Source organism: Lissotriton helveticus, chromosome 1_1 (genome assembly GCF_964261635.1).
Source record: "Lissotriton helveticus chromosome 1_1, aLisHel1.1, whole genome shotgun sequence".
Taxonomy (NCBI): domain Eukaryota; kingdom Metazoa; phylum Chordata; class Amphibia; order Caudata; family Salamandridae; genus Lissotriton; species Lissotriton helveticus.
Window position 1 is genome coordinate 293,499,087 of NC_136057.1, and position 25,212 is coordinate 293,524,298.

Genomic DNA, 25,212 nt, shown 5'->3' on the forward strand with positions numbered 1-25,212 from the left:
CCGGTTAGCAACCCAATAAACTGCTAAATGCCAAAACTTTGCAAGCACATACACACCAACAGTCTAAAGGCAATGCTCTATCGATGAAGTGGTCAGGGATATTTGCCTACACTTTTCCACTTCTTTCATTAGTGGTCAGGGAAACATGCAAACACATCTTACAATGATACTCATTACACGAACATGGGCTGTACATCCTCGGTTTTCGACACTCTTGGAACTATCCCTAGCGCCACACAAGAAGTTTCCCCTCAATCCGAACATCTCACATAAAACAAAGGGAAGCTAAGACACCCCAATCCCATGGAAATTAACTTTGCAAATTGAGGTCTTAGAATTTGGATATCTAAACTTGCCACAAAAATGAATGGACATTCTCAAGGAAGCCTGTAAACCTACCACAAGGCAATATTATGATACCAAATAAAGATTTGTTGTTTAATGTCAACAACACAATATCAACCCTCTTACTGCAATGGTACAAACACTAATAACTTACTTATTGCATTTACAAACAACAGGGTTAGCATATACATCCATATGTTTACACCTGGCGGCTATTGCAGCCTATTTGCAGAATACACAGCACTTATTGAAGATTCCTCTCATTAAAGCTTTTATGGAGGGACTCAAAAGAACCATTCCTCCCAGGCTCCCTCCTGCACCTGCTTGGAACTTAATTTTGTATTAACATAAGTCATGGGCCCTTCCTTCGAACCACTTCACTAGTGTCAATTGCAATACTTATCATGGAAAATTGCCTTTTTAATTGCTTTCACTTCACTTTGAAGGGTTAGTGAAATTGAGGCATTAACACTTGAGGAACCTTTATTCCAACTACATATAGACATAGTGGTACTCAGAGCAAATCCTAAATTCCTTCGAAAAGTAGTTTCTGATTTTCATATTAATCAATTCATCGAATTACCTATGTTTTTCCCGCAACCAGATTCAGTTGCTGAGAGATCATTACACACAGAAGTCAAAAGAGCCCTAATGTATTATGTTGACAGAACTAAAACATTCAGAAAGAAATCAATTGTTTTTTGGCTTTACACTTCCTTGTACAGGAAAGGTAATTTCAAAGTCAGGAATTTCAAGATGGATCCTTAAGTGCATCCAAACTTGCTATACAGAAACTAAAAGACAATTAAACAACTCGCTAGCGGTGAGGGCAGTAAGGAAAGTGTGCATTAGTGTGTTATCGGGAATTTTGTCACTCAGCTCCAATTACGCTCTACTTTCTGTGGTCCCAATGCCACTGTGCCACTTACAACAAAACTACAACATATACAAAAGGAGCGTGCAATTCATTAGTCCTTCTAAAGCAAGATGCTCAATCATCCATAAGTAATTTCACGCAAAGAAAGTCCTTAGGGACCTTTTTGGTTGGATTTTCAATTCTTTGTTATTTTTCAATCCATTATTTCATCCAGAAAACATAAATCAAATCAATCCAGCCAACGCGTTTTGTCCTATGTGGACGTCATCAGGGCTCCAAATCTCACGATGATCACATGTTCTGTTGTGTCAATCAGACCCTCCAGGATTTCGCGGTTTGCCGCGAAATCGGCACTTTTGTAAAAATGCCGCGATTTTTACAAAAGTGCCCGCGAAATCGGCACTTTTGTAGAAATCGCGGCATTTTTACAAAAGCCGCTATATCCTGGGGGGTCTGGCTAATAGCAGTCGTCTGGTACAGAACTTTCACCGCATATCATTGGTATGCTATATCCGGGAGAGGGAGTTACTGATAATGTGTAGGGTGACCTCGGATTGGTGCTTTACCTCCAATCGAGTGCGGCTACCAACATTCCGAAGTGCTGATTGGCTGAGGAGTTCGCATGCGCCTGAGTCCACGGCGTTTTACATTCGGCGGGTGTCTCCCAGTTTGAAGTTGAGGGGGCTTGGCTGGATGTCCAGCTGAGGTGAGTGACTTACCTGCCACGGGTCAGGCAGGCCTGTCAAGACTGTTGCTACCCACCGTTCTAGATAGGACTCGGACAGTGGCGTCGTTAGGACCCTGCTCCGCCAGCTAAACGTGCGGGGGCTGAGTGGAAGCTATGGAGCCCTCAAGGCTGGTGACCGCCACAGAGGACTTGTCAGCGACCCAGGAAGCGCCTCCCTGGTGACAGGCTGCACACATTAGTTTTGTGCATTGTAATCTACAGGCAGAGTCCTCTTGATAGAAGCCTGAATGAAATTCATTTATAGCTGCTTTTGTAGGTGGCTGTCACTGGGCTGCATTTCAGTGTTTAAAATCGCAAGTGCATTGTGAGGAACATGACAGAGGATGAACCCTGGCGCAGCACCGGAGAGTGCAGCCGACTTTGCTTTCGCTACCACATTACGTCACCAGGGCGAAATGTCTTTCATATTCTGATCAGCAGCGCATAATATGTTAAACAGAAGAGTTGTACTACAAAACACTTAGAACCGAGTCATGTTGAAGCTCTCCGTGTAGCTTCAGGTATCTCACGGTTGCTAGTTACTGATCGCTTTCTCTTGGGCTTCAGGTGGAGAACCAAACAAAAATCCGTCACTCCAGGCAGAAGGGTGGCACTCGGGAAACTCTTTCGTAGACTTCTGATTCCGGAAGTTTCCTTCAGCCTTGTTGACTTTGCCTCTTACATTAACCCTCGGCTAAAAATCAAGAAACTGTCTGATATCTGATATCTATTAATAATGACCTCTGCGGATCAATCACTTGGGTATCAGCAGGGGTGGTGCAGGCCCCGGTGCCTCTGCAGCGCCTGTGGCAGCACAGCCATAGGAGGGTGTACAGACTCAGCCATTGCTGTTCCAGTACTGAGGCCCTGTACGCCTCCATCACTGCTCACCAGTACCTGCCAGCACCCCCTTTCACTGCAGTGCTGGGCACCCACTCGGCAGTGTAGTGTTTCAGGGAGGGAGTGCATTGGCAGCACTTTCTTTGTATGGAAACACGTTATTTCCAAAGTGAAAAAGTGTTGAGCTTGTGTGGTCTCTTATCTAGAGTAAAGTTTCATCACAACTACTTGTCTGATCGCTGTTGAGCAGAACATGATGTAGAAACTAAGATCTTATTCTGCGTGCAGCGGCCTGGCCTGTGCTGGAGACACAAGTTACACAACACCGAACAGTTCCACACTACCTTGACTAAAGAATTGGTATAGGGTCCACCAGCAGGCTAATGATGTTGAAGCGCAGCCCTTCTGCGGGGCCATTTCATGTTGACTTGGCAGTGTCATCAACCTATGGTGTTTGTCACCTGTTGATGTTGTTTGTTGGTTGCTGTTGTGTCGGGTGAGTGCGGGGGCAATCAGATGACTCCGACACCAGCGTGGGGGGTAATGGTATGGCCGGTGCTATGATATAATTACAGGAGGCAGTGATGCTGGTAACTGGGTCTCGCCGGCATAGCCCAACTGGCAGATGAAGAATGGCAATTCCAAGGGATAACAGCCTTCACCTGTGGGCTGCTTCCTCTATTCCATATTCCAGGTTGCCTATTCAAAGTGGAATACTCTGCTAAAACAGTTTCCATTGATTAAAGGCTGAAAATGAATGATTATGAGTAAAATAAAGTGCCACTAAAATGCCGCTAAATTTCCATATTTGTGCCGCTAAAATTCCATATTTGTGCCGCTAAATTTGCGAATCCATGCCGCTATATCCTGGGGGGTCTGGTCAATAAGGTCGTAACAGTTTAGTCGTGTATTTAGGTGCTCATCTGTAACCTGCAGCGTTCCCTACGAACGTGTGTCTGAATCAGCCACAGCAGATTCTACCCCCCCCCCCCAAATTGGCACCTCCCAGCCACATGTCAGTCCCTTGTAAAAGGTAACATGGGCACCAAGGGCACTGAGGCCAGGGAAGGCCTCTAAGGGCTGCGGCACTTATTGTGCCAACCTTAGAGTACCTTTACACATACACAAACACACTGCCATTGTAGGCTGCCTCTTTTGGTGCAGGTCAAAGTGAAGAGTCGACATGGCACACATCCCCGAGTGCCATGCCTACAACCCACTGTCCTGGCATAGGTCAGCCACCCCTCTTGTTGGGTGCACTATACCAGTGGTGAGGGTACAGGTGCATGCATGAGCTCTGTACCCCTACAGTGTCTAAGTCCATTCTTAGACATTGTAAGTGCAGTAATGCCATTAAGAGTAAATAGTGCTGGGTGTTACAAACTCCATAGCACCATAATGGCTTTACTGAAAGCGGGGAAGAAATGCGTTACTTACCTGTAACTGCAGTTATCCAGTATTGGTATCTTTCATAGATTCACATGCCTGAATCATTCCCCGTCGTCGGGGTGGGAGTCCCCGGTACATAATAACAGTAATGTCATATAGACATATACATACTAATAGGCCTCCTGCCTGCATCTGCTCACTGCCTCCTCAGAGCAGACCCCCCTCTGCAGCTAACTCTGAACCCCATTTGTCCTCCTCCCCCCACACTCTATTTACTCCCTCACTCTTATCTCAAACTCCCTTCGCAACATCGAACTTAACATCTCCACTCTTACCAGAGATCTTTCTAGTCTTAGGAACGATTTCCTCAACCTCAAATCCAGCGATCCCCGTCCCCGAAGAAACACCGCTAGACCCAGTCTAATAAACCCCACCACCTCCAAACTGTGGAAAACGACTCCCTTGCTTTGCCGGGCTCAAAGACCACTCCGCACTACTTGCACCCTCTCTCACCGGGAGATCTCCGACCTTCAAAATTCCTACCCTCCATACTCATCTACCATGAACACGCCTCCCCCCTTCTCAAACATCCCCGTCATATTGGGGACTAGTCGTATTCCCCTTTCACCTGTCTCACCTAGACCCCCTCCTCTTCTCACCTCCATCCATGCCCTCCCATCTCCCAAACCCACTCCCAAACCCCTCACCTGCATGCTTGTTAACTGCCGCTCCGCTGCCCGACATGCCATAGAAATCTCTGAAACCATCCTTAGCGAATCCATCGACATTGCGTTCCTTACAGAATCCTGGCTTAATGACCACTCTACAAGCATTCTTGACATACTCTCACCCCCGGGCTACTCCATCATTAGGAAAGATAGACCCATCCGAAAAGGCGGTGGTGTTGCTATCATCTTTAAAGACTAATTACAGCTCTCCCTTATCAATAACGCAGAATATGCCTCCTTTGAATACCTCGTAGCCGAACTCAAAATACAGGGTTCTCCCCCCATCCGCCTTCACAATATATATAATCCACCTGGAAATCACTACCCATTCATTGATGAGCTATCTAACCTTCTTACCCAATACTCAATTTCCAAATCTAAAAACATCTTCCTGGGAGACTTTAATCTCCATTGGAATGATACTAAAGATCCCTCAATCTCCCTCCTCTCTGACCTTCTCGAAATTAATGACCTCAATCAAATCTGTCAGTCGCCAACCCATTCCAAAGGAGCCACCCTTGACGCTATCATAACCAGCAAAGATCTAGCCCTCCTATCTAACATCATTCCCATTGACTGGTCCGACCATCACCTTATCCTGTTCACCATAACCACCTCTGCCTCCCCCCCTCCTTCCAAAACTATTAAACCCATGAAACTGATCAGAAATCTCAGTCTTATCCCTCCCGACTTACTTGAATCCAAACTTCATGCCCAGCTTCTAGCTATCCCACCCTCCCTTAACACGAATGAACTAACCGAACAATATAACAAAGCTGTCACTGCTACCCTTGACCTTCTTGCCCCTCTCAAACTCAAAAAGCAAAGAAATATCCCCTCCAAATCATGGTTTAACACAGACCTTAATAATGAAAGACGTAGACTCAGACTGACTGAAAGATTATGGAGACAGCACCCCTCTCCTTCTAACCTGACCCGCCTCAGACTTGCTAGATCGTCCTATAAGAAACATCTTTAGACAAAAAAACTTCCTTCTTCAGATCACAACTAGATCGAGCTCAGAATAGGCCAAGAGAACTATTCAACATTGTGCGCAATCAAACTACTTCCGCCCCCCCTGTCCCACTGGCCTCGACGACTAGATGTGAAGAAATAGCTCTCTTTTTTTCAGACAAAATTAAACTTATTGAGCAATCCTTCCTCTCTACTGTGATCCCTCCCACCAATCCAAACATCTCTCTTAATATCCCACCCTCCACCATAACTCCCCCTACACCCACTACTGCCCATCAAAACTCTGATCTCCCTCACCCCCCCTTGCCCTCCAATTTCCTTGACTCCAATCATCCTAACTCTCTTACTAAAAATAATGCCACGTGGCTTAACTTCCAGCCAGTCACTGAAAGAGACGTCTTTAACATCATTTCCAAACTCAAGCCTTCCTCCCACACCAAAGACCTTCTCCCCTCCAAACTTGTCCAAAACCTCAAACACATCATCACCCCTTACTGGACCTCTATTATCAACAGCTCCCTTGCCACCGGCTGTGTCCCCACTTCATTGCAACTAGGCCAAATCACCCCCATTATCAAAAACCCTTTGGCAGACCCAAACGACCTCAATAACCTTCGTCCCATCTCCAACCTTCCCCTTCTTTCTAAAGCCCTGGAAAAATGAGTCCTTCTCCAACTAGATAGACACATTGAACACTTCAACTTACTAGACCCCTTCCAATCTGGCTTTAGGAAAGGATGCAGCACTGAAACCGCCATGCTAAACATTATTGACGACATCCACCACTCACTTGACAATGGTGAATCTAGCCTGCTGATCCTCCTTGATCTCTCTGCAGCGTTTGATACTGTTAACCACTCTGCTCTACTAAATGTTCTTAGAGATCGATTCGGCCTGAATGGTACGACACACAAATGGTTTGTCTCATACCTACAACACCGTTCACAAATCAAAATCCAAAATTGCCTATCTAACCCCACCTCCATCTCCTTAGGAGTTCCGCAAGGATCCATCCTCTCTCCCACTCTCTTTAACCTTTTCATGGAACCCCTCACACTCATTCTTAAACAAGCCGGGATCAACTACCATCTCTATGCTGACGACACCCAACTCTATTATAAGATTAAAACTCATGCCGACATCCTTCAACTCAACAACACTCTCATCAAGATCCAATCCTGGTTCCACAGTAACCACCTCAAACTCAACCCTAAAAAACTGAAATCATTCTTTTTTCCCCTAAAAATAACCAGCTCCCCATTCAGAAGTGGATCTCTGACCTTAACGCCCTCAACTGCTCCTTATCTTTGTCCTCCTCAGTCAAATCACTAGGGATCTCCCTGGACAACCTCCTAACCCTCAAGGTACACATCAATAATTCTGCCAAAGGAGCCCTCTTCACTCTCCGCCACCTTAAGAAAATCAAGCCCTTCATCCCGATCGATGATTTCAAACTAGCAGTCCAATCCCTTGTTCTTTCTCGCATCGACTATGGCAATGCCATTCTCACCGGAATTCCCAAGATCCACCTAGCACCTCTTAAATCTGTGCTTAACCTTGCAGCTAGGCTTACCTCAGACTGCAAGCGATTCGACCACATATCCCCTGCCCTTAAAGCCCTTAAATGGCTCCCCATTGAAGGTAGATCCATTTACAAAACGGCCTGCATTACACACAAAATTCTCCATCAGAATACACCGACCTACCTCGCTAGCAAACTCACTAAAGCCGGTTGCTCCCGCTCCTTGAGAAGTACTAACACCCTCCTTCTTATCCCCCCCTTCTAAAAAAGAAAACCACCCAGTCTAGATCCTTTTCTGGCAACGCTCCTTGCATTTGGAATGCCCTTCCAACTGACCTTCGCTGCAACCCTTCCTACTCTCGTTTCAAAAAAGAACTCCAACTACATCTCCTCAATAAATACTGGGGACCCTAATCCATATCTGTTCTCTTCCACTGGCTACATCGGTCCGACCCTAGATGCATTAGCTCTCCCTTGTTTTTAGCCTTACTCGCCCTTTCTCCTTTTCACTTCCCCCTCCCTGTTTACCGCCTTCACTCCTCCTTGCTGCCCCCTTCCCTTGTCCACCCTCAGCCCGCATCCCCTTCAACCCCCTCCCATTTCTACCCCTCCCGCTTCTCTTCCTTACCAACCTAACGGACCACTAACCTTCCTATCCTGACCCTGCAATTTTCCGCTTTTTTTCAATTTGTGCCTTTTGATATGTTTGATTTATCACATCTTACACATTTTGTTGTGCTTATTTCCCATATTTATCTTTTTGAAATCTGTCAGACGGAGACTTTTATGTTGTTTATTTACATTGATGCTATGTATGTCCCCTGTTTTATTGACCTTTCTTGTCTCTAAAACTGTAAAGCGCTCTGATACCCCCGGGTCCAGCCAGCGCTATATAAAACCTCCAAAATAAATAAATAAATAAATAATAGGCCAGAGGCCTCACATTAGTAACCTATCCAAGTCCTTTTGTAAAAAAGGACCAAACTTTGGCCACGAGCCAATCAGCTACTACCACCTTCTAGAACCTTCCTGGAAGGAGCCCTAGTCCCTCAGATTTTCGTAACCACAGTGCTAAGTAGTACCTACTGAGAGAACTAAGGTGAGCCCTTCCAGGGGAGGCGGGTGGGTTGCATGTGTATCTATGAAAGATACCAATACTGGATAACTGCAGTTACAGGTAAGTAACGCATTTCTTATCCAGTATTATGGGTATCTTTCATAGATTCACATGCCTGAATCAGAGTAGCAAGCAATAGGCAGCACATTTCGCATAATATAGCATGTAAGACACTTGATAATAACTTATCAATAGTGCAACACAAACTGCAAACAGTAGCAGGATAAGAAATGTGCAATTAGGTAATAGGAAAGGTGGGATGAAAGGAAGAAGGCTCACCTCTAATGAAATAGATGACGGAGTACCGCCTGTCCAACTGCTGCATCCTTCATAAGTTCCGAATCCAAGCAGTAGTGCTTGGTGAACGTATGTGGTGTCTTCCATGTCGCCGCTCTGCAAATGTCGACAATGGGCACCCCAGAAAAGAGCGCCATGTAGGTGGAAACCGCTCTAGTGGAATGAGCCCGAACCTTGGAGGGCAGAGGATGTCCCGCCTGCTGATGGCAGAAGGCGATGGCCGCAGAGATCCATCTTGAAATGCTCTGCTTTGACAATGGTAGGCCCTTCCTGGGCCTGCTGAAGGCAATAAATAATTTGTTGGACTTGCGAAATTGTTCCGTTCTATGAATGTAGAATTTCAGACATCTTTTCAGATCTAAGGAATGTAGAGATCTCTCCACTGCTGAAGATGGATTCGGGAAGAAAGATCTCAGGACAATAGGTTCGTTTAGATGAAAAGCAGACGGAACCTTTGGTATGAATTTGGAGTTAGTCCGTAGAATGACCCCGTCCTGTTTGAACTGAAGGAACGGGTCTTGAATAGAGAAAGCCTGCAGTTCACTCACCCTCCTTGCTGACGTGAGAGCTAGCAAAAGAGCTGTTTTCCATGACAAGTATTTGAGATCTGCTTTATGCATTGGCTCAAATGGGTGTTTCATCAACTGAGCCAAGACAACATTGAGTTGCCATGTAGGTGGTAAAGGTTTTATTGGAGGATAAGTCCTGAATAAGCCTTTCAGAAACTGCTTGACCAGGCTATTGGACCATAGGGAAATACCAGACGAAGAGCGCCTGAACCGAGATATGTCTGCCAGGTGGACTTTGATTGAGGCATGGGCCAATCCCGAGTTGGCCAGGTGAAGCAGGTAAGGCAGAAGTTGTGCCGGAGATGACGAGAACGGGTGCAGTTTGTTAGCTTTACACCACAAACAGAATCTCTTCCACTTAAGGGAATACGTCTTGTTGGTACTGTCAGCCCGGGCCCGGGCTAAGACGACTCTGCAGTCCTGAGGAATATCTAAGTCATGGAACTCTCTGAACTCAGGAGCCAAGCCGATAATCTGAGATGTCGGATCTGGATGCTGGACTTGCCCCTGGTTCATAGTGAGGAGATGCGGGTAAGGCCTGAATGGAATCGGAGGCTCCAGCGACAGAATGTGGAGTTCTGTAAACCAGTGTTGGCGCGGCCACGCTGGGGCTACTAGGATCAGGGTGCAATGCACCGTTTCCGGAGGACACTGGGGATCAGGGGAAATGGAGGAAAAGCGTAAGCAAAGACGTTGCACCATGCGATTGAAAATGCATCCCAGAGATATCCTTTCTGGGGAAGCCAGCTTGCATAATGTTGGCATTTTGCGTTGATCTCCGTCGCAAATAGATCCAGGTGAGGTCTGCCCCATCGGGAGAATACTGCGTCGAGAGCATGTTGGTCGAGCTCCCACTCGTGACAAATGGAGCGTTGCCTGCGAGTCCGCCAGGGTGTTGTCTGCTCCTGGGACATACTCCGCTCTCAGCGAAATGTTGTGTTGGAGTAGCCACTTCCAAATTCGCTGTGATTCTTGAGACAACGTCATGGATTGAGTTCCCCCTTGCTTGTTTAGATAGTGCATTGTGGTGGTGTTGTCCGTCTTCACAAGCACTGGGGAGTTCCTGATCCGGGGCAGGAATGCTCGAAGTGCCAGGTATACTGCCCTCAGCTCTAGCAGGTTGATGTGGAGCTGTTTTTCTGCCAGCGACCACTGACCATGTATCTGAAGTTCCTGCAGGAACGCACCCCATCCTTCCAATGATGCATCTGTTGTTATCACGTGTGGGGAGATTGGAAGTAGGAATGGAAGGCCCTGGTTCAGGTTTTTTGTTTGAAGCCACCAGTGCAGGGCCTTCACCATGAACGGAGTGATCCTGATAAGATCGTCGAAGGATCCCGTACACTGGATCCACTGAGATGATAACGCCTCCTGTAAGGGACGCATAGGGAGGCGGCAGTGTGTGATTAGGAGGATATTGGAGGACATCATTCCTAGCAATGACTTGAACAGTCTCACCTTGATGGTCTTTTTGACCTGAATGTGGGCTGCCAGAGACCTCAGTTTGACCTGACGCTCCTGTGACGGGAAGGCCTTCTCCTGATGCGTGTCTAGAGTTGCTCCCAGGAAAGTGAGGCATTGAGAGGGCTGCAATACTGTCTTTTCCTGGTTGAGCGTAAGCCCCAGGTTCTCGAATAGCTGAAGACAGGCGTTGGAAGATCTGCTCACGCCTTCTAGAGTAGGAGACTTGATGAGCCAATCGTCCAAGTAGGGGAATACCTGGTGATGGTGCTGGCGAAGGTACGCTGCCACTGGAGATCGGCATTTTGTAAAAATACGTGGCGCCGACTTCAGGCCGAATGGCAACACTCTGAATTGGTAATGTCTGCCCGCCACTACAAACCTTAGGTATTGGCGGTGACTTTTGTGGATGAGTATGTGAAAATAGGTGTCCTGGAGGTCTAAGGACACCATGAAATCTTTGGAATTGAGTAGCTGTAACACTTCCTGAATGGATACCATACGGAACGATTGTTTCTTGAGGTATCTGTTGAGGTTCCTTAGATCCAATGTAGGTCTCCATTTCTTCTCCTTTTCTCGTATTAGGAGTAGAATCCTTTCCCCCTCTGACCTCTGGGAACTCTTTCTACGGCTCTTTTCTGGAGCATTAGTGAGAGTTCCGCTTGAAGGAGATGCAGATTCTTGTGCTGCATGGGACCTGGGGGGTTCGAACCGAACCAGCTGGAGAACCCAACGATCCGTCGTTATTCTTTGCCAATTGTGGAGGAAGTTGGAAATTTTCCCTCCAACTACGTAATATGGAGCAGAAGTGGAGGCCTGTTGGAGAAAGAAGTCATTGCCTTCTGGCGGACTCCTTCTTTCCTCCTCTCCCTCGAAAGGAAGACTTATTGTACGAGGACTGGCCTTGTTGCTGCCTCTGTTGGTATTGAGGCTTGTATTGCTGAAACGAGCCGTAGGAGGATTTGTATCCCTGATAGCCACCTCTTATTTGCTGGCCTCTTCCTCTGGAGCCCCGAAAGGAAGTATTTTTGTACTGGAGGGTACCCAAGGCTTTTGCGGTCTCCGTATCTTACTTGATACCCTGCAGCATCTCATCAATATGCTCCCCAAAGAGCAGTTCTCCGTCAAACGGCATGTCCAGTACTTTGGTCTTCACCTACGGCCGGAAAGATGTAGCTTTCAGCCATCCCTGGCGCCTAAGGACCGCTGCCCCCGCCAGCTGCCGAAATCCTGTTGAGGAGATATTCATCGCCACGTCAATCATTTCCGAGGCGGACCGCTCTCCCTCAAGGAGTATCTTCTTTACCTCTTCTTTCTGCTCCTCTGGCAGTGTGCCTAGATATGGGGCAACATCCGCCCTAAGAGCGCTAGCGAGTTTGCCACCCTGACAGTAAGGGCCGACATCGACGAGAATCTCTTCCCGATGTTATCTGGTTTACGGCCTTCCTTATCCGGAGGCACAGTCAGCGCAGCAGATGGGTTGTTGGATTTCCGCTGCGCGGCCTGGGTGATAACGGAGTCCGGTTTGGTATGGCCTGTAAGGCATGCCGGAGCCGTGTCCGGGGCCTTATACTTCTTATCAAGCCTGGTCGGCACTGGTAGTAAAGATGAGGGGTTTTTCATTATTTTTACCCCCTGGTCCCAGATGTAATCGATAATAGGGATTGACCGAACCGTCTTCTTGAATGGCTCTTTAAAGTCATATAGGAAGCAATCCTGGGTTACGTGGTCATCTCTATTTTGAACCTTGCTGCTGCTCTCTCTACAACATTATGAAACCCCCCCCCCCGATATCTTCTGGGGGTGAATCCGCCTGTGCCTGGTCTGGGGATGCCGGACGTTCAATGACATAGTTATCCCACTCGTCATCCTGTATTTCTCCCTCCTCCTGTTGACCTTCTTCATCTTCTCCTACTGCTTCCTCTTCTTCATCAGAAGACGGTAGAGGAGGCAAAGTCACAGGATCCGGACGAATGACCAGTGGTGGTGGTCTAGGGCGAGGAGGAGGAGCTGGTGTCACAAGATTTGGAGGCACCACCGAAGGAGGCGGAGTAGGCGGAAACCGCTGCTTGTAGTCCGCTATGAGGAATTGGAGGTCCGTGACTATTGAGGCCGGGAGGCACACCATAGGTTGTGAAGGAGGAGGCGGTTGATATTCCTCCTGGTATGGCACTTCTGCCTGACCCAGGTCTTCGTAATCCGAAATCTCTTGGACCTTGACATTGAGCTGTGAAGGACATGTTGCAGTGTGGAACACGGCACCATCATCAGAATCTTCAGTCTCCAGTAAGTGGACCGTTGGCAGTGGCTGGACCTTGCTAGGAGACGTAGTCTCTGGCGTCAGCATACGCGTTGACACCCTGAAGTGTGTATAAGTATACTTCAGCTTAGGAGATTGTTCCGTCGACGTGGTCATTGGCGGTGGGATGCTGTCAGCCACAGCAGACATCTCTGTCGTCTTCGTCGACGTCGATGACGGTAGCGTCGTCGACGATGGTTTCTTCGTCGATGGCGGCGTCGACGCTGGAGCTGTCGTCGATGGCTTCGTCGACGACCTCGTTGTCGATGGCCTCGTCGACGCTGGTGTCGACGCCGATGGCTTCGTCGATGGCTTTGTCGACGATGACATCTACGAGGTTGTCGACGACGTCGAAGGGACCTTCGTCGACGACGATGGCTTTGACTTAGTCGACGTGAAAACGATCGTCAACGCTTTTTTGACAGGATCATAGATGTAATAGACCTACCCGTTGACGAAGATGCTGAGGTAGTTGTCGACAAGGTGGTGAAGGCTGATGCTGTCGACGTAGAGATGGTTACTGTCGACGCTGTCACAGGCTTGGCAGAAGACACCAGCACAGGCTCCTTGAAGGTGGCTTTCTGAAGAGAAGTCTTAACTGCCATGGCTTTTGGACGACCCTCTGAAGACTTCGGCGTCTTCTTTTGAGGTGGCATATCAGACGGACCTGGAGATGTCTGTCTTGGCCTTTTGGCAGAGGAGTGTGAGCTCCTGAAGGAACACTCGCTCTCACCTGAAGAGACTGTTTGATCCTTGTCCTTTAGTCTCTGAAGCCACAGAAGCAGGCGTCCCTCTCTGTCTTTTAAAGTCTTCACAGAGAAAGTGCGGCAGACCTTACAATCCTTGGCAGAATGTTCAGGGTAGAGACAGTAGAGGCAATCTTCATGTTTGTTATCTACATGCAGTCTCAGCTTACTACACGAGGCACAGGGTCTAAAGAGCCCTTTTTTAGGAGTGGTAGACATAGTTGCTCTAGCACTCCTCCACAAGAGTAATATTGAAGAGAAAAATATGGAATAAATCCAGAAATACCAGAAAGCTGAGCAGAGCTCAGTGGAGACTCCCTTAGCACGACGTGCGGTAGAAAATCTGAGGGACTAGGGCTCCTTCCAGGAAGGTTCTAGAGGGCGGTAGTAGCTGATTGGCTCCTGGCCAAAGTTTGGTCCTTTTTTACAAAAGGACTTGGATAGGTTACTAATGTGAGGCCTTTGGCCTGTTAGTATGTATATGTCTATATGACAACACTGCTATTATGTACCGGGGACTCCCACCCAGACAACGGGGAATGATTCAGGCATGTGAATCTATGAAAGATACCCATAATACTGGATAAGTTGGGTATCAAACTTCTCAGGACATTAAACCCACACTGATGCCAATGTGGGGTTTAATGAATAATGCATTCATAGGGCATCTTAAAGAAGCCCCCTGAATAACAACCAGCCTCTGGTGGGTTCCCTGACTGGTACACACCAGCCTGCCACCACAAGCCATATTTCTGGACCCCTGGGTGGAAGCCTTCGCTCTCGGAGCCCAGAAACAAAGCCTTTCCTGGGAGGAGGTGGTCACACCTCCCCAGGCCAGAAAAAGCCATCTGTGGCAGGGGAGTTTCAATGGCCTTGGCGCCTTTGTAACACGACCCTCAGCCTTTCCTGCTAACAGGAGCAGGCCCCCTTCCCGTCTCCCCTCCTTTTCGGCGGGAAGAGAGGCAGGAAATATTAGCACAGCCCAGAAGATTTGCCCACCTCTGCCAATCCCACCACTCAGGTAGGGGAGGCAAGGTGAAGCCCACGTTTTAGTGCCCACCATCTTGCAGATGGCAGGCACTCTCCAATCAGGATTAGGGATTGTGCCCGCTCCCCCACGTGGGGTGAGCATACCAAGAGTTTAGTCACCCTAAGATCAGTAGCCTATTGGCTACTGAGCTAGAGATCCCTAAATACAGTATATAGGGGGCAGCCCTGAACCAAAAAAAACAAACAGATTCCCGCAACCAACGAAGAAGAAGATGAAAAAATATGCCCAGCAGAGAAGACTGCAGAGAAGAACTGACTTGTCCCCAGCCCTACCGGCCCATCTGCAATATCCAAAGATACTGCGCCGAAATTCGCCTTGTCCTGCAGCCAGCGACCTCCAGAACCCCTGGGATGACTGACTGCCTTCAACAAAAACCGGATCTCCTGTGAACATCAGTTCTGTTCAAAAGAAACTCCCAAGACAAACTCGGAGCCTGCTGAGGACAAAGAAACCCAACACCTGGAACCACCACTGCACCCGTCCTGTATGACCCGAATCCAGGTGGCCCACCTCATGACTCCCCAACATCGCCTGCAGCCTCTGCATGGAGACCTCCACCCCCCCAGCCGTAAGTGGCCCGGTAAGGTGAAATTTGACCTCTCGACTTAAAGCTACCCGAACCACATGACGTATTGACATCGCTTTTCCCTGAGATTGCAGGTAAACATACGTTAGGTGCCCCTAGTATACCATTTCACGCATTTTAGTACTCCACTTTAATGAGGCTGCATATCCTTTTTCTTAGTTTCGTGGTGCACATCAAACAGTCAACAGTCTTCAGTCTCTCATCGCAATATCATATGTATGCAAGCCTCGAACTACAATAATTAGCTTGGCAATAATAAGGTAATACATTATACTTATTTGTTTCAACATTATCCATGTCACCATGTGATATTTTAGAACAACAGAAAGTCTTATTGCGCATTAACGGTACTCTCAAGATCCTCAGTACCATATTGTAATGTATCTGTTTTCTTCCCTAGCTTCATGGTGTCGTCCAGACATATGTCGGACACCTTTTTATCAAAACCACAGTCACAAGTTAATCAATTAGATAAGCAGCTCGAAGCTCCTAGAGGGGAGGTACCGTACGTTGTTGCTTATGCTATTGCTGTGCCAAGTGCTATATATTTCGTAGCAGCCTACATGATTGCTCTTCTGTGAAGCTTATACATATTACTTCAGTATGACAATTCGGTAGATATCATTCATCACCGTTTTTGTTTTTGGTTTTTCTTCATTATTGCTTCATCCCCTTTTTTAAGTTCATTGACCCAATTATATGTCTCTTTCTTTCTATCTGGTATAAATCGATATTGCCTTCGATTAATAGGCAGAAAGAAACATGTGAATCCCTCTTCCTTGCTAGATATTGTTTCCATATTACAATATCTTTTGGAACATAGGATGCAACTTCAAAGCCAAGCTTAGCCCTAGGCAATAAATAGGAGAACCTATAAGCCTTGTTCGTTTTTCTATCTCAATTCTCTTTCTATTTCTTTTTCACCTTCATGTCTTTTTGTCATACATGAATTATTGTATTGTTATTAATGGATCATTGTATTGTTGTTTTGATTATGGTATTACTACATTGTGGCCATATATGACTATTTAAAGAAACTGCGGCACATCAATTGTTGTCATCCTATATTAGACATGTCAATGCAACCTTCTGTTTTAATTAATTGTATGCACTTTTCATTACAATGTATCTGTTTTTTATAAATATTGTTTACTTATTTTTAGATTTATCATTATTGATGGTACTTTCCTGAAGAAGACACCCCTGTGTCGAAACGCGTTGAAGAAAACCGTCAATTTTTTTAATCAACCTGTATAATATGATATATGTATACCATACAGTTTTGACTATGTGTACAGAAATATCTGTCTTTTACGAAAAACATTAAGAATTATTTTATTCATTTTTTATTGAATTTATTAAATTTACTATTTTTGTAATTTAAAGTGTATATTTGCATTTTTTGCTTTGTCCACATTGCCTATTACATATTGCCTGGGCCTGATACTTGTCATAATAAGAAATTTGACCTCAAGACACCACCTGCATCCAGCCGCCCTGCGCCCTGGAGAAGAGAACCTGAGATGCACCTACGTCCCAAGCCCACCAACTTACCTGCCCAGCTGTTGGTTCCTGCCGAAAGTCTTCCTGGACCTGCAGCCAAAATCCAAAACCAGCAGCCAAAATCCAAAACCAGCAACTCCCATTGAAAACAACCATTTCGGATTTTCCCAGAAAGCAGTACAGGAGGGTTGGGACAGGCGTGGCGGGTTGATGTGGCCCTACCAGAATGGCCAGGGGTATCTGGCCCCCAAAACTTTGTACCTCCACTTAGAAACCCTTGCACAAGGTAGAGGCAGTTGAGAAGACTCTGGAGACCTAGAAGGAGACAATGGTAGAAAGAATACCCTGATGAAAAGTCACTGGATACACTGCAAAGATGGACTAAGGACTTTGACTCCAGGGGACCCCCCCCCAGGACTATGATGGGTCTTTCCAGTGCCAGTTGTGCTGTACATTATGCTCCCAGAGGACCAGATGGCGGAAATCATCTGTTGGGGGACACTGGATGCTATGGAAAAGACCTAGACTCCAATGCCCCACAAAGGTGCTCTGCAAGGCAGCTAGGAGGGTCAGGGACCTGTGGAGTGCAGGAATGACGGTGTTCTGCTGGCTGGTTGCAAAGGGGCTGCACAAAATACCCTCAATCAGCAGGAAAGGAGCACCAGAAGGCAGACATCTAGTTCCCTTCAGAATGCATTCCTTTAGAGGCCAGAAGGCTGTTGAAACTGCTCCTAGAACCCAGGCCTGGCCAACTGAAGCAGCAAAACGAGCCAGAAATTATGGAAAATTGACCCAAAAGGGCCAGAGATACGCAGCTTTGAATATGTGGCTCTCCACCAGACTCCTTTAAAATAGCACCAGGGTGGGTCAAGGCCCAGCAGTTGGCGCAGTGATCATTTTAATTTTTATCGGAGAGGGAACATGCATGTCCCCTTGCCTCCAGTGAACCCATCTCCCAGAGCGCAAAGCTGTTATATGTGTCATAGGGTTCCCATCACCCATGGACAAGGGAGCAGAGATATTCCCTATGCTACTGGGGAGGCCAGCGGCCCAAGGAGGTACGCACTGTGCCCTCTGTTGGAGGGTGAGGAAAGGACAGAGTGATCCTGTTCTCTCTGCCTGCTGAAGCAGACCATCCCAGTGGCGCAGAAGAGAGTTCCCTAAGCTGTCCTGTTAATTTTTTTTTAGAAGAATAAATAAAGCACCACAATACCAAAAGGCATGGGGCTGCTCCTGGTGGGATTCGGGCATCCCTGATAAAAGGAAAAATGAATCAAAGCCGTACTATTTGGTTCAGGCCTAGAGAAGCTGCTCTTTAGAGATTCATTTTTGCTGGGTGAGGAGCAATATATGCAGGTAGACAAGGGGGGAGCCACTGTGCTAATGAACACATCAGACTATGACATTGAATGCCTAAGACAATTGAATGACCCGAGATATTAGACTGCTATCGCCCAGAATCCAACCAAACACCTCATGAATACTATCTCAGGCATGGTTGAGTCAGCAGAATGCAAAGGATGGATCAGCAAAAAAGAGGCTGAGTTTCTGGTTAAAAGGAATCCAAGGGTCCCGTATTTTTATACTCTCCCAAAGATTCATAAGGGGGTAACACCTGTCCCTGGCCGCCCCATCGTCTCCGCCATTGACTCAGTTTTAGAACCCCTTTCACAATTTCGCAACCACTTTCTTCAACCCCTGGTGAAACGGATTCCATCTTACATACAGGATACAACAGACATATTACGCCTGTTACAAGATCATGAGGACTGCTCCCAGATAGACTTCTGGATGACCCTTGACGTAGAGGCCCTCTATACTAACATCCCCCAGAGGGCCTCTTTAGAAGTCATAGAGGAAGCACTCAACAAAATCCCTTGGGAGTCACCTACACCTACCACCTTCATTATGGAGTGTGCAGAGAAGGTACTCACTGAAAACTATTTTGAATTTAAGGGCCAGCACTACCATCAAACACAGGGAACCTCTATGGGGAGTACGGTAGCCCCCAGTGTGGCCTGTTTGTACATGGCTGATTTCGAGGAGAAACACATCTCCTCACAGACGAATCCCTACCTGCAGAATATCAAACTGTGGAAGCGTTTCATAGATGACATTTCGGTTTTCTGAGCTGGTAGTAGGGAGTCTTATGGTGATTTCTTTATTTGGATTAACACATTGAATCCTTACCTTAAGTTCACGATTACAACCTCCAACACTGAGATAGCATTTCTAGACCTCAAAATCAGTATTGAAGGAGACTCCCTCAGTACTACCATGTTCAAGAAGAGCACGGACCGTAATAGTCTATTGCACTTCACCAGTCATCATCCAAGGGCACTACGTACCAACCTCCCTTTCGGGCAATTGCTCAGGGTACGACGGAATTGCAGTAGCATGACCGACTACAAAACAGAGTCATTAATCCTCTCCAGGAATCTCGCAGACAGAGGTTACTCTTCTAGAGAGATTAACAAATCCAGGAAAAGGGCTCAAAACAACCACAGGTTGGGTCTTTTAGAGCACAAACAAAGAGAACCCGTGGCCACTCAGCCCGTGACATGTGTCACTACATACACACCGGTTTCCAACGAGGTGAGAAGAATTGTGAAACCTCACTGGCAGATCTTAAACACAGGTACCTTTGCCTTAGAACCACCAAGATTCGCATTTAAGAGGTCCAAGAACATAACAAGCATTTACAATGCAATGGTTTCGCCTTTGGAAAAGTTAGAGCTATTGGCATTGTAAATGACAAAATTTGTATTTATGTGTTGGTTTTGAAAATAGATAAATAAATGGCATTGTCATTTACATTGCCATTAGCTTAATCTCTGCAGTCACTCTGCACTCCCTAGCACTCTGCACTCCCTACTCTGCACTCCCTACTCTGCACTCCCTACTCTGCACTCCCTACTCTGCACTCCCTACTCTGCACTCCCTACTCTGCACTCCCTACTCTGCACTCCCTACTCTGCACACTCACTTTGCACTCTGCACTCACTAGTCTGCACTCACTAGTCTGCACACTCACTACTGTACACTCACTACTCTGCACACTCACTACTCTGCACACTCACTACTCTGCACTCTGCAGTCCCTACTCTGCACTCTGCAGTCCCTACTCTGCACTCTGCAGTCCCTACTCTGCACTCTGCAGTCCCTACTCTGCACTCTGCAGTCCCTACTCTGCACTCTGCACTCACTACTCTGCACTCTGCACTCACTACTCTGCACACTCACTCTACACACTCACTCTGCACTCTGCCTTGCATCGCCTTGTGCAACGTACAGACAACGCAACACCTTTTATAAATCCGGGCCTCGGTATTCAATTTTACACAGAAATCAACTCAGCAAACACATTCTGCAAAGTCTGCCTTCCATCCAACATAAACAGCTCCACGCCGACTGCTGCCCCACAGCATGCAAATTAAAAGGTCCACTGGATTGTGGAATAAGTGATTGACTCTGGACAGTCACCGAGGGCAAAGGAACTCAGCCACGCTGTCTTGTGACCAGCACAACACCGGGGATGCAAAATCAGCAGAGCAATACTTCCGCGAAAAGAAAGCCGTTCAATTCCTGCCCGATTGTAGGAAGGTGCCCGATTTCATACGCTATCCCTTTTCCCTGATGCGGCGGATATGTAAGAGTGCTATTTGCGTTATATTGAAAAACAAATATTAATAGCGTGTTCTTCACTGAGGGGTCTGGAGCTTCACTGTGCTCGACTCCAGAAGCCCCAAACTGATCCGCCGAATGCACAATCCTTATAATATTTCAACCACACAGTCGAAAACGCTCTCTGAAACTCACGACCGAGATAACACAACCTCAATAAAAACAAGAAAAGTGAAATGGCGCAGCCCACCCCTGCTCGGAGTAGGGAGCGGGTTGGGTCTGCGTCCTGACAGGGAGAGCGAGCAGGCTGGTGTGACGAAGGATGCCGGCCTGGAAAAAAAAAATTACATCCGCCCACCGCCGCATGACGTGGTGGAAAGTCTAAAAATCTCAGGAACGCCCATGAATCTGCTCGCAGAATGACGAGCAGATCTCTGTTCCAATGGCTAGCCTCCGTTTATGGAGCTAGCCAATGGAACAGAGGGGCGGGACTATACACACATACTATAGACAAAAGATTTCGCCTGCGCGAAACGCTGCTTGCGCAGCTTTCGACAGGCGAAACCTAAAAATAAGGGGTCACATCCAGAAAACTAGAATAAACCACGACTTCCCTGCTTAACTCGTGTGATCTTGGGCTACATGGCCAAAAGATATTAACATAACAAAGCCAATAGCTCTCCCATCAGTGAGACCTAGTATTGGCTTTGCCAATGCGCTTTAATTGTAAGAATAGCATATTGTTAATACTTGCTGCCATCCCTCCTCCCCCCCCCACACACACATTCAGCTGGTATTTTTCTAGGCAACACGAATACACGTCATCAACATAAAAAGACTGGGGAAAGGCTGAGTCAGCCTGCTGGGATTCGAACGCGTGCACTGCAGGTTGCACACTCATCTCGTGAAAGGCACAAACACCTGAATGCTGTATCTCGCTAGCAATGAAAGAAGCACAGAAGAGCAGAGGAATACATCACTTTTTCAGATCCAGGCTTTCTGGAGCGGTGGATGTAGGTCAGCGGTGCCATTTGAAGCCCTGGTTTCAGGGCGGATAATGCTCTCCACGCCCACATAATCCCGTGGAAGGAGCTGGTCCGATTAAAGACATTATTCCACTTGGGCCTGAGCGAGGGTACACGCAGCAGAGACGGGGTGGGGGGGTTGTAAAGAACGCCTGAGAGTGCGTCACAGAGCCAGGCTCGTGCCACGGAAACTGACGCTTGCTGGGCGCTAGCACAGTCGCACAACACCTTCCGGTTAATCAGATCTGTCTGTACCTGGCATCATCCTCGATTCTAAGTATTCGATGCAATAAATTGTATATTTTATGCAACTACTAGAAAAAAATGCACTGTGACGGCATGCCAGGTTCTGGATAATCGTGCCTCTGCAAGGCTGATAGTTCTAGGACGAAGTCAGTCACATGCAGCGTTCGAGGGAGTGTGCAGGTTTCGAGACACCTTGCAACTCCTGAAAGAGGGTACGATTGAGGCGCAGCCAGTCATGTGTCCGGCTGGAAATCTGGACATTACGCGACAGTTCCCTTCTGAATGGCTTCTAGGGCTGGGGCCGAGCCATTCATATGTCCAAGTCACGGAGCTCTGAAGATATTGAGTCAGCCACTACCTGTGAATGGCTGATGGTTGGTCGCCCGTGGTAGTCTGAAAATTGTGTAATAGGCAACTGCCTGTGCAGGACAGGGAGGGCCCGAGGACGTATCTATCACTCGTCCACCTTGGGAACGCTGGAGATTCTGTGACAGGCTGCCGGCTGGTAGGGCTGGGGTAGAGTCCTTCACATGGCAGGCTCACCAGGCTGTGGTGGTAACTCCTGCGCTCCCTATAGGTAAGCCAGGTATAGTGCACTGTCTGGCACCACCGTGAATGCAGGGACCTAATTCTGTGCAGGGAGCCCTACGTATGCAGCTCTGTATATGCAAGCGGAGGAAGGGTGGGGGAGGGCAGATTCTGGAGTACAGGGCTAATGGAGCAGCAGATGGCCCACTCTGTCAGCCTCCCATCCCCCGGCCACACCGCGGGCAGAGGCGGCCAACCTGCTTTAAAATGGGGGGTTTGTGACGACCTCAAGGGAGGGTCGGTGGTCATCTGCAATGCGATTGACCCCTCCGCTTCGAAGGGCAACCCCCCGGAGGAGGGGTACACGCGTCTAGTCCACGATGACTTATTCGAGAGACTTAATTGGTTACTATAGCGCCACATTCTGCGTTCCTGCAGCTTCCGAGCGCTTTGATGCAGCACAGTACATACACAGAGGCATCGTGCGTGTACCGGAAGGAAGATGAACAGACAAGGGGTAATTCGGGACAAAGCAGAATTGCATATACCAATAGCCCATGACAATATATACAACGCAAGAGCATTCAAGTGTCTCATGAAGGATGTGGTGTAGCTAGGCCTTAAGCCGCCCTTGGCACCCCTCCGCATTGCTGCGGTGGCCGGATCTAAAAGCGGGGGAGTTCTGGCGATTCCTGTGGTCACAGGTAGGAGTGGGGGGCGGTCTTAACCCCTTGCTACACTCCTGATCCGGCTCTTTTCACACTTCCTCAGCAGTTCACGTATGTGTGCATACCTATTACATACTTTGTCCTCTGATTCTTTTAGCTTGCTATGGGAAACCTCCACCTCTCTTACTAGCTTTGAAGATTGAATATTCATCGTGTTTACATCATTCTCAATCCACAACAATCTCCTCTTTAACTTACCAAGCCCAACCCCTCCCTTACTACTTTCAGATTGTTAGGAAAGTTGTTATTTGTCCCCAAATTATTTCAAACATTCTAGGTCCACCAAGGTATCAGCAACAGCCCTAGGTTCAATGCAGCTTCTGCCATAGCCTGAGACTCCTCATTCTAAAGGCCACAAACCACTTGCCTCCCCTTTGCAACGCTGTCCATAATAGTGTCTGCCGATTTGGGGGGACATTAAAGCAGGCTGTGGGTCTCACCCCTTGCCAGCACAAGTGGTCATAACTTAAGGTACAGTCAATCTAGATGCCTCGTAAGGGCTGACATGTTACATCCACAGATCACTAGAAATATCTTCTTAGAAATTGCACTTACACACATGCCAACGATTTTGATAAGTTAGGGTGGTGCACTGGCTCTTCCCTTCCCAAACCAGACATTTATTATCTGGCTTGCCCGTCTCTCTAGCAGAAAGCAATGATGTGAAAGACTGCAAACTTTTTCTCCGACCAGAGCTGCAGTTCCTTCTGTCCCCATTAGGATATTTGACACGAGTTGAAGTCCAAGTAGGCGCGCGAAAAAGGTAAAACCGTGTTCTTTCTCTTCCGGACGGTGATGGAATTTTCTTTCTGACATAGTGCACTCTTTACGGATCTTTAAATAAGAAATAATTTAAATAAAAAAAGCCCCTCGTAATATGACCTGTAGAGCACCAATCACAATAGCCTCGCTTCCCCATTGGCTCCTCTTCCGGTGCATCACTGACCCACGAGACTGCAGCCCTCCCTGATAAAATACAATGCATACAATGCAGTGGCAGCGCAGCTATGTGACCTCAGGGTTGACCATCCATCACTGACAGTAGAAGCACCCTTCCTAGACGGCCCCTCCCCCACTACCTATTTTATTTTAGGAGTTTTATATAGCGCTAGCTGGACCCGAGGGTATCAGAGCGCTTTATATCAAGTAAATTATGTCCAAATAGGCAGTACATAATATATTCAAACACGGGGGTCGCTACTAAACCAGAGGGTCGTGTCCCCCTCTCTACAGCTACAAACCTGTTGAAAACAGACGTTTTTTATTCAGGCTGAGACCCTAACTCTCAGCTGGCTATTCCTGAGTAAGTTTACACCGGATGGAAGCCACACTGGAGGCTCGCACCGCTCACCACGCGCCCCTGGAAGTGGAAAGACAGACACTGCCATGCACAAGTAGCGCCCACGGGCCGGTGCACGCACAAAAGTTGCGCGAACAGCTGCGAGCGCCTTACCATCTTGTTAATATCCATGGTGGGAAAATGCGCCGGAGTGAAGCGCGGGACTGAAGCTGCACAGATGTGCTGTCCCAGCAGAGCGGCTCCTTCTCCCCAGCAGCCTGGTCTTTATCCCATCTGTTGAGCCCAGAGGCCCCGGAGCGCGCCTCGAAGCATCAGATGCGGGACGAGGGCGCGGGATGCCTGTCCCCTCCTCGCGTGGGTACCGACAAGCGGCACCGACTCCCAGAGACACTGGGGTGTATTCAAGCGCCTCCTGCGAGGGGCTGCAGCTCTAGCCACTCGGGCCCTCTTCTTTCCTCTGTGTGGGTCGGTCCCTATGCCATCTGTGGAGAGGGCAGACCCCAGCGACGGCCAGCAGGCTGCTCCGTGCCAGCCTCAGATGCGGTGCCCCTCAGCACCGCGGCTCTCCTCTCCTCTCTGCCCACCGAGGGGGGCCCAGTTGGCATCTCACCCGCTGAACCGAAGGAGGCCGCCGAGGGTCCAAGCGTGGCCCCCTTGCACTACCCCCGAGAGGGACCCGCTCACACGCCCATTGTCATGAACTAGCGGATGAGCCCCGACAGATCCCAA

The 25,212-nt window shown here is 47.9% G+C and overlaps 1 protein-coding gene across 5 annotated transcripts in view; it reads right to left on the reverse strand.

Moving 5' to 3' along the window:
* Window positions 1-25,212, reverse strand: part of PRDM4 (PR/SET domain 4) — a 146,630-nt gene that overhangs the window by 27,034 nt on the left and 94,384 nt on the right. The window lies entirely within an intron of this gene.